The following is a 10,851-nucleotide window of genomic DNA, read 5'->3' as shown; positions in this document are numbered from 1 at the left end:
GGCTTGAGTACGGTCTCCATGGGAATGGTCCCAGGGGGTTCCAATGCTGGGGTTACTGTACTTGGGCTGGTCATTTTTGAGTATGCTCTGAGGGTGACCACTGAAAAGTGGCCCCTGAGAGTTCAGATTTGATTTTGCTCGGGTCTCTAATTGCTGGTTTGGTGCTATTCTGCAGTCACTCTCTGTCATGCTGTCAGGGGGTCGAGCGGGCTTCACGGTGGGGTGCCCTGAGTGGAGGTTCTGGAGAGTATGTTCAGGTGTGGATGCGAGAGTGGACAGACCTTAGTACGAGTTCCAAAAGTTTAAAATATACCTTAGGGTATATAGGAGATTTGAGAATTATTAGGGTTTGCGTGAAAAGTTTTGTTCTTGAGAGTTTGGGAAAAGAAGGGCAATGTGGAAGTGATGTGCATGAGAAACTGTGGGTCCATGAGGTGTGCTAGGCTCCTGTTTTATGAGTGGTGTGGAATTGTTTAACTGTGGAGTTGTGGGAGTGTGCTTGCTGTGCATGAATTGGGGGGCTTTGTGCTGATGAGAGTGAAGTGGTCGGCTCCGTTCTGTGAAATGTACTGAAGTTTTTGCTTGTTCTCTGCCTTATATGGGGGGAGGAGCCATGAGAAGAGGAGGCAGTCGGAGAGTGTGTGACGTGGAGACTTGCGGATGGAATTCTGACCCCAACCCTTGATTTCCACACAGGAAAAAAAAGAGGCCAGTTTTTTGTTTCATCCACAAACTCTTTGTTTGAATGCATGCTAATTGCTGTTTCTGATACACATTTTACTAACTTTCGTGGAAGATAATAATAGCATTTTTTAGTTTGGGTTTAAATTGTACATTCATTTGTTCACATATAAGTAACTTAATGAATGTTGTAGTAATTATTACAAAAAAGGGAGAAAATAAAACACAGAGACTTGGCAACGGACTGAGCTATCCTATTTGAGGTATTGTTTGGTTCAAGGTTGTTGGTGTGAGCCTGATTGTTTAATTTGTTGAGGTTTTAATTGGATTGAAATTTCGTAGGAGGTATTGGTATTGTTACTACTTGGCACTTATTGATGGGCTATTGATTCTTCTGAAGTTGGCAAGTTCTGTAGTGTGAAAGTGGTACACAAATTGAAGGGTTAAGTAGTTTTAAAATAGTTTAAGTAATATACTCTGAACAACTAGTTTTTAATTAGAAGGAGTATAAGGGGGCTGTTACAATGTCAAAACAGGTTACTCAAGTTTCAAAGGTAATTACTCCTGTTGATGTGGTACAGAAAAACAATCCTTTAATTAAAGGTATAACAAAGATATCAGAGAAATGGAATAAGCGTTGGCCTGATATTGACCAACCTTGGCCAGTAGAGGGGACACTTAATTTAGATGTAATTAAAACAATGCAGGTGCTTGTGTCTACATACAATTGAATGCAACATGCAAAAGAAGGGTAAAAAAGGGGAGAAGCGTAAAGAAAAGAGACAGGTAGAGCTTGGTATGTTACAGCTGTTTGAGCATTAGGGACAGAAGCGGATGAAAGCTGCGCAGGAGAAGAGAAAAGAAGGTGAAGAAGAAATAAGGAAAAATACAAGAGAGACAGATAAATTAATGGCAGAAGTTAATACACCTTTTTCACATGTGGACTCTGTAAAGAAGCCTCCACCTTATGAGAAGGAAGTGAAGTTTGAGGATATCTATCCCCAGCTTCCAGTGATCAGTCAGGAGGGCAACTATTATATTAGAGATGTGGATGATCGAACAATAGAAACAGGACGAGCAGAAACAACTATAAAGATGTATCCAACCTCCAAAAGCAAGAAAAAACAGACGTTTTGAGACAAAGAGTAAATTGAGAATCAGGAGGATGGAATCTGGAGATGAGGGTGATCAGAGTGACCGTGAGATCAAAGGTGGATATGACCCAGCAGTGAGGCGGATACTGGCTAGAGCGGAAAAAAGAGGAGACAAAACTTGGAGAAAAGAGGATTCAGGAGATGACAGCTCTGATGAAAATGAGAATGGAGACAGTGATGAGGATCCAGAAAGTGAGGAATTTTCGTCAAGAGCATTTTTTCCGGCAACATCCAGTACCAGAATGGAGGAGGACAGACAGAGAGCCGTAAAAGAGGTTGAGAGAAGTATAGAGCAATGCCTTTCTTATTTGGACAAATCTACTGGATTTGAAAGCCGAAGAGCACTGGAGAACCAATTAGAAGGACTGCAGAAGCAGAAGAAGAAGTTGCAAAAAGAAGGCCCTAAAAAATTTGATATGAAATATGTGCTGCGCTCCAGAAAAGGGAAGACACCTGAGAAGATGTGTCCAGTGGGCATTCGGGGACAGAGTTTGGAGTATAAGCCATGGCAAAATACAGATATGTCAGATATTCTTGAGAAGCTGCCAACTCTTCAGGATGGAGCATATCCTTGGATTTCGAAGCTGGAGGAGATTATGGTGGGGACACAGCCTGCCATAGGAGATATTAAGAGACTTTTAGCTAATCTCCTAGGTGTTCCAGCTATGGAAGAAATTTTACAGAAAGCTGGACTTGATCGATATGTGGGGACTGCTGTGAATGATCCAGAATTGTTCTCTGCGATTAGAGGTCGGATGTGGAGAGCGCTGAGGGAAACATTTCCAACCAACGTGCATTCCAATAATATCTTTATTGAGCCATTGGGACAGGAAGAAACCCCGAGAGCGTATGTGTCAAGAGCTCATCATGTGTGGAGAAATGTTACAGGAAATGATCCAGATTTGAATCAAATGGAACAGTCAATTCTGAGAGCTAAGATACAGAAGGGTTTGCCCCTGTCAGTGAGAAGTAAATTGGCAGAAGTTGTTGGACTTGGGAGTATGGCCAAGGGTGTATATACGGATCATATTGCACATCAAGTGGAACTGTATAGGAAAAAGGAACAGGAGAAAAAAGAACAGGACCAAGAGACTTTGAGGAAGCTCACTCAAGTTCAATTAACAGACAGTAAGAAGAAGGAGAATAATCAAGCGGTAGTGATGCAGAGTCAATTCTCAAGAAATCAAATAGCATCACAGCCACAGCAGTTGTTCCCAATTCACAGCCAGTCTTTGGTCAGGAACAGACCTGGAGAGGAAGAGGTCGAGGAACCTTAGGAAGAGGAAGAGGAGGACGGTTTAATGCGAATTTTCAACAATTTTCAGAAGTGTGCTACAATTGTGGACAGTTTGGCCATTTCGCCAGAGAGTGTAATAGACCTGGAGGAAACGTCAGAGGAAATTTTAGAGGGAATTTCAGAGGAGGATTCAGGGGCCAATCAAGGCCATCCGCAGGACCGGTGAACCCTTATAGGGGTCCGGAACTGGGGTTTTAGGGGTGCCCAGAGAATCCGGAGGGGAGGTGTCAGCTGGTAGCGTCAGGGCCGGAGAAAGATCCAACGATAAAAGTGAAAGTAAATAACCAATCATTGGAAATGATGGTGGATAGTGGAGCTGCTTTCACATGTATTCGGCCTGAAGATGCTATACATCTCCCTATGTCTGGTCAATGGATTCGGACAATCGGATTTGAGGGAGTGAAACAGCTGATTCCTCTCACAGAACCAACTGAGCTCTGCTATAAAGATCAAAAAATTACAATACCCATACTGGTATCAGAACACACACCTATTCCACTTTTGGGACGAGATGCTTTGTGCAAATTGAACTGCACGATAAAGTGTACACCGGATGGTTGTCTGGTGGAGATGCCTAATGATGTTGTTCGGCAGTTATTGCTGACGGGGGAAGACAAAGCCTCTACAGTATTTTGGATTGGAAATTTGAGTGCAGATTTCTTGAAGCCAGCCAAGTTGTGGGAGAAGTTTATCATAGCAAATTTACCAAACGTGAGGCCTCCAGAGTATCCTTTTCATTGTACACTCAAGTATTTTAAGGATACTACTAAGTCAAACCCAGAGGTATGGTTGAGTCGCCAACCAGAGTGGACTCAACTACGGTCATGTTGTATAATTTTGGGACCACAAGGTGCTGCTATGAAAGTAGACAGAGATGACTATATGCAAGAGGAGTTTGATGTTGAGAGCAGTGTACCACATGTCACTCTGTGGGTGTCCGAGGAGTATGAGCAGAAGCATATTGGACAAATGATGTTAGAAGCAGAAAAAGCGGTTTTCATGCCATTGAAGGAGAATCATGCTATATGGAGAAGTGAGGATCAGAGATTTATTAAGGTCAAGGACAGCCGCAGACTGTGAGAATGATGCATGAGACAATTTGTAGTGTCAAGGAGGATTTTGATCCTAAAAGAGAGAAGATGTTGCAGGAAGTTCCAGAGTGTTTATGGTCTCAACACAGTACTGACATTGGGCTTGTGAAGTCAGCTCAACCAGTGAGGGTTGAACTTCGGCAAGGGGTTAAGCTTCCCTGGAAAGGTCAGTATCCATTGAAAGAAGAGGCAATTCGAGGAATTGAACCACACATTGAAGGACTTTTGAAGGCAGGTGTACTGAAGATTACACAGAATCCACAGTGTAATACGCCGTTGCTGCCTGTGAAGAAGCCAGATGGAACTTATCGCCTGGTTCATGATTTGAGAGCAGTCAATGAAGTAGTAGCGGATTTTCCTGCAGAAGTGCCAGATCCGCATACTTTGTTAGCTCAAATTCCTTCAGAAGCAACACACTTTACAGTGATAGATTTATGTGGCGCATTTTTTAGCGTTCCACTTAGTGTAGAGAGTCAAGGTTTATTTGGGTTTACGTATAACGGACAGTTCTATGACTACCAGAGATTGCCACAAGGGTTTAAACACAGTCCTCATATCTTCAATAAAGTATTGAAGGATGATTTGACAGGGATAGATCAGATAATAAAGAGTACAGTAATTCAATATGTGGATGATATAATTGTTTGTTCACCAGATGAGAAAACATGTCAAGAAGATTCAATTAGGTTGTTACAGATATTGGCAGAAAAGGGACATAAGGCGTCTCAAAAGAAGTTGCAGTATTGTCAGGAGAAAGTGTAGTTTATTTGGGACAAATTATAACACAGGGACATAGGAGTATTTCTGATAGTCAGCTAGAGGCTATTCGTAAAATACCTAAGCCCAGGACAGTAAGGGAAATGTTGACGTTTCTTGGCATTGCGGGTTATTCTTCAGCATGGATAGAAGACTATGCTAGTTTAACGGGGCCTTTAAGAGCAATGGTTAAAGATACTGGGAGTGCTCAGCTTCACTGTAACCTTGTTTGGACACAAGATGGTCTTTTAGCATTTGAGACGATCAAACAGAGATTACAGGAAGCCCCAGCATTAGCACTTCCAGATTACTCTAAGAATTTTTTATTGTATGTGTCTACTTCTACAGGGGGTAAATACGCATGTGCAATTCTTTGTCAGCCAGCGGGCACAGGGACAAATCCTCAGCCTATTTCATATTACTCAACTGCATTTTCAGATGTAGAGATGGGGTTGCCGTTGTGTTATAGAACAATGGTGGGAGTTTTTTTGATGTATGATAAGGCATCTTCTGTCACGATGGGTTATCCGGTGACAATTCTTACCCACCATAGTCTTAGAGATCTCTTGAACTATGGTAAATATATGCTGACGATGCCTAGACTTAGAGACTATTATAGGCTCTTAGAGCAGGAAGATGTTACCCTAGCGAGATGTGTCACAGTTAATCCAGTGGAGAATTTGCCAACTTCAGAGGATGGTGAGCCACATGATTGTGTTCAAGAAGCAGAGAGATATTCAAAGCTTAGGTCCGATTTGCAAGCTCTTCCGTTGTGTGAGCCAGATTTGGAATTCTGGACGGATGGGTCCTGTTATCGTGTGGGGGACACATTAAGTGCAGGTTATGCAGTGGTAGAAGCTCAAGGAGAAGACTTTGTTGTAGTAAAGGCTGGAGAGGTGCCACAGCCAGCTTCAGCACAATTAGCAGAACTAGTGGGATTGACAGAAGCGTGTTTGTTGGCGGAAGGTAAGAGAGTGACAATATATACCAATTCTGCATATGCACATAATGTCTGTCATTTGTTTGGAGCGGTGTGGAAGAGCCGAGGGTTTAAGAAGACAGATGGATCTCCCATACAGCATCATACTCAAATAGTGAAGTTGTTGCAGGCTATGATGAGGCCTAAAGAAATAGCAATAGCAAAATGTGCAGCACATCAAGCAGGTATGTCAAAGGTTACACGAGGGAATAAAGCAGCTGATGAAGCAGCAAAAGCAGTTACAGGAGCGGATAAATTGGGTAAGGTTTTCTTGGTTACTCATGAAGTGGATTTGGAGGAAAAGATTACACTTAAGGATGTGCAGTTAATGCAAGAAGCGGCTTCAGCAGTAGATAGACAGTTGTGGGTAGAGAGAGGTGCCACACAAGATTCTACTGGTCTTTGGAGAAATCATGAGGGGTTGATAGTAGCAGCCCCAGATTTGTTAGGTTTGATGATTCATGAAGCACATGGTTTAGCTCATGTGGCTAGAGGTGAAGTGAGGAGAAAAATCACAAAGGAGTATGGATTTTGGGCTCCATGCTTATTAGAGCAGATTGACTATGTCATAGGCAGGTGTATTATCTGTCTAAAGAATAATGTTCGGAGAGGAATAGTCGTTCCTCCTGGTCATATTCCGACTCCGAGGGGTCCTATGCACGAGTTAGTTGTGGACTATGTTGACATGATAAAACCAATTGAAGGTAAGAGATATTTATTGGTAGTAGTTGATCGTTTTTCGCGTTGGCCTGAGGCATGTCCAACCAAGCGAAAAGACGCTCAGTCGGTGGCTAAGTTTCTGTGTAGGGAAGTCATAAGTAGATGGGGACTTCCAGATCGAATATCTTCGGATAATGGACGAGAGTTTGTGGATAAGACAATGAAACTGATTTTGCAAAAACTAGGAATCAAGCAGCGGTTTGGTGCAGTCTATCATCCACAAAGTCAGGGAATTTGTGAAAGAATGAATGGAGTTCTGAAAAACTGTATTATTAAGATCTGTCAGCATACGGGATTGAATTGGGTAGCGGCGCTTCCGTTGGCGCTAATGGTATGCCGATCAAGTGAGTTGCGTGATTTGCATATGACACCTCATGAGTTGCTTACGTGAAGGCGGATGCCAATGTCTTGTTTACGTACAAGTGGGAAAGGTCCAAGCTTATCTCTTTTAGAAGATGAGATGCGAGCATATGTTACATATATGGAGACCTTGCATAAAAAAATATCTGCGTATTTATCTGATAGGCAAAAGAAAGAGGAGGTGCAGGAGAGACTTGATGAGCAAAAGAGGGACACAATACAACCGGGGGACTAGGGGTTTAGAAGGAAGTGGTATAATGAACGACGTGAAGGACCGTTTGAAGTTATTCGCAGTACAGGAACTGCAGTCCAGGTTAAAGGGTCTCCAACGTGGTATCATTTCTCACATTGTGTTAAAGCACCAAGTGATGAGTTGCCATGTTCGCAGAGTCATGATGAGGGTTCAAAACAGTCAGAAGGGAATGCAGAACAATGTGAAGAAGTCGAAATGCATAGAGATTTCCAGAGTCAAATTTCAGAAGGTGCGATTGTCCATGGGGTGGAAGATGTTGATGATGTTGTGTACATTTCTGATGATGCCAGAAGTAACAGCTCTGCAGTTAATGGACAGGAAAGAAGGTTTGGTGACATTGACTTCCAATATGTCCCAGAACCAGCAGAACCTATTTCAGTGGAGTGTGAAGCGTCAAAGGCCACAAAGGGCAGTAACTCAGCTGCAGGAGCATCAGGGGGTTCAGTTAGAAGGAGGAGCCCAAGGCCAGTTCGGAAAAGAGTTAGACCCAAACGGTACGAGAATTGAAGGAGAAAGGATTTTAGATAACATAACTCTGCTAAATGAGTCATATTCAACTACAGAAGCTTCTCAGATAATTTTGACAACACCAGATCCTTTAAAGACAGTAGTTAGAGCTAAAATAGGAAGAGGGGTTTATATTCCCTGTCGATGTGAGAGATTTAATGTTGGAGGTAATAATCCTCCTCGGTGGAGAAATAGTCGTGGTGAAGATGTGCTGTTAGAGGGACCTGAAGTTGATGCAGTTCCTCAGGATAAGAGGAAGTATCTTTTATATAATGCCATGAGGTGGTTCAAAGTTAAGAATGATTGTTCGCTTTTTGTGCGTAATGTCACATGGGGAGATCAGGGAGAATATACAGTGCTGGCCAAAAGTATTGACACCCCTGCAATTCTGTCAGATAATACTCAATTTCTTCCAGAAAATGATTGCAATCACAAATGCTTTGGTATTAATATCTTCATTTATTTTGCTTGCAATGAAAAAACACGAAAGAGAATGAAAAAAAAGTCAAATCAATTATTATTTTACACAAAACTCCAAAAATGGGCCGGACAAAAGTATTGGCACCCTCAGCCTAATACTTGGTAGCACAACCTTTAGACAAAATAACTGCGAACAACCGCTTCCGGTAACCATCAGTGAGTTTCTTACAATGCCCTGCTGGAATTTTAGACCATTCTTCTTTGGCAAACTGCTCCAGGTCCCTGAGATTTGAAGGGTGCCTTCTCCAAACTGCCATTTTGAGATCTCTCCACAGGTGTTCTATGGGATTCAGGTCTGGACTCGTTGCTGGCCACTTTAGAAGTCTCCAGTGCTTTCTCTCAAACCATTTTCTAGTGCTTTTTGAAGTGTGTTTTGGGTCATTGTCCTGCTGGAAGACCCATGACCTCTGAGGGAGACCCAGCTTTCTCACACTGGGCCCTACATTATGCTGCAAAATTTGTTGGTAGTCTTCAGACTTCATAATGCCATGCACACGGTCAAGCAGTCCAGTGCCAGAGGCAGCAAAGCAACCCCAAAACATCAGGGAACCTCCACCGTGTTTGACTGTAGGGACCGTGTTCTTTTCTTTAAAGGCCTCGTTTTTTTTCCTTCCCAAAAAGCTCTACTTTTGTCTCATCTGACCAGAGAACATTCTTCCAAAACGTTTTTGGCTTTCTCAGGTAAGTTTTGGCAAACTCCAGCCTGGCTTTTTTATGTCTCTGGGTCAGAAGTGGGTTCTTCCAGGGTATCCTACCATAGAGTCCCTTTTCATTCAGACGCTGACGGATAGTACGGGTTGACACTGTTGTACCCTCGGACTGCAGGGCAGCATGAACTTGTTTGGATGTTAGTCGAGGTTCTTTATCCACCATCCGCACAATCTTTCGTTGAAATCTCTCATCAATTTTTCTTTCCCGTCCACATCTAGGGAGGTTAGCCACAGTGCCATTGGCTTTAAACTTCTTGATGACACTGCGCACGGTAGACACAGGAACATTCAGGTCTTTGGAGATGGACTTGTAGCCTTGAGATTGCCCATGCTTCCTCACAATTTTGCTTCTCAAGTCCTCAGACAGTTCTTTGGTCTTCTTTCTTTTCTCCATGCTCAATGTGGTACACACAAGGACACAGGACAGAGGTTGAGTCAGCTTTAATCCATTTTAACTGGCTGCAAGTGTGATTTAGTTATTGCCACCACCTGTTATGTGCCACAGGTAAGTAATAGGTGCTGTTAATTACACAAATTAGAGAAGCATCACATGATTTTTCAAAGGGTGCCAATACTTTTGTCCACCCCCTTTTTTATGTTTGGTGTGGAATTATATCCAATTTGGCTTTTTGACAATTCTTTTTGTGGTTTTGCATTGAAGACAAATTAAATGAACATTTTAATATCAAAGCATTTGTGACTGCAATCATTTTCTGGGAAAAATTGAGCATTATCTGACAGAATTGCAGGGGTGTCAATACTTTTGGCCAGCACTGTACATGTACTTATTTCAAGCCACATTTTAAGTTTGTGCCATCTAGGAAGGGGTGGAGAGAAGGCTACATAACTCATAAGGTGGTAGTTGTGTTAAAAGATGTGAGTCCTACTGGAGTACTTACAACAACTACTCCGAGGGTGAATAATACACAGATGAGGGTCACTACTTTAGCTCCGGAAATAACTAAGAGTGTTAATACATCAATACAGACTACTACTTTAGCTATGTCTCTGAAGGGGTTGAATGTTACTACAGCAATGGTGACAGCTTCTACTATTGTCACTTCAGAAAACATTACAAGTGAAGATAGGACAAGGCTAATTTTGGCTAATGAAACAGAGACAACATCTTTGCTGCCTATGAACTCTGTAAATGTGACACAGACATTTGATATGACGTCATTAAAATTTAAAGAGGGGGTAAATGTAACTCAGAAGTCTATGCTAAAGATAGAGTCTAGTGTGCAGACTAGTAATGAGACTTTTGAAATCAGAGAACCAATGATGGATGATGAGTTTTTCGATTCTGATTGGATATCAGAAGATATGATTGACCGTTATCGTGCATTACAGAAGAGAGAAGCTAAGTGGAAAGCATATGGATTTGATTCCTCAGCAATGAAAATAGCAGACCCATTTGCGGGGAGAAATTTATGGTTTCAGCAGTTGACTCATTCTGTGAGATCAGTGAGTAAAGTGGATGGTCCATGTATAGTGAAGGTTCCAGCACCAGGTTCATGGTTTTTAATTTTAGAAGCGGTGCCGGAACCATTAGCTATCAAATGTCAATATTATGTAGTATCGTGGTTGTTATACCATCAGCGCTCGCCACAAAATAGATGGATGGCTATATCATCTAATTTGTTTAGACCTCAGTTAGAATGTGCTTGGTTAAGTAACTTGCCATACATAAATTTACTTGATCAGCATGAGGATGTGATGATGGCGATTCCTGATGCAATAGAGGTGAAACCAGTGCAGGCTGACAAGTGGAGTTCCAGGGGCGTTTATGGGAATATCAGAGTGTAAGACTTATATGATGACTTTGGGTGATCGTACAAAGTATCCTTGGGAAAACTTATATGA

Source organism: Pygocentrus nattereri, chromosome 7 (assembly GCF_015220715.1).
Source record: "Pygocentrus nattereri isolate fPygNat1 chromosome 7, fPygNat1.pri, whole genome shotgun sequence".
NCBI classification, from domain to species: Eukaryota; Metazoa; Chordata; class Actinopteri; order Characiformes; family Serrasalmidae; genus Pygocentrus; species Pygocentrus nattereri.
This window is presented reverse-complemented; position numbering follows the sequence as displayed.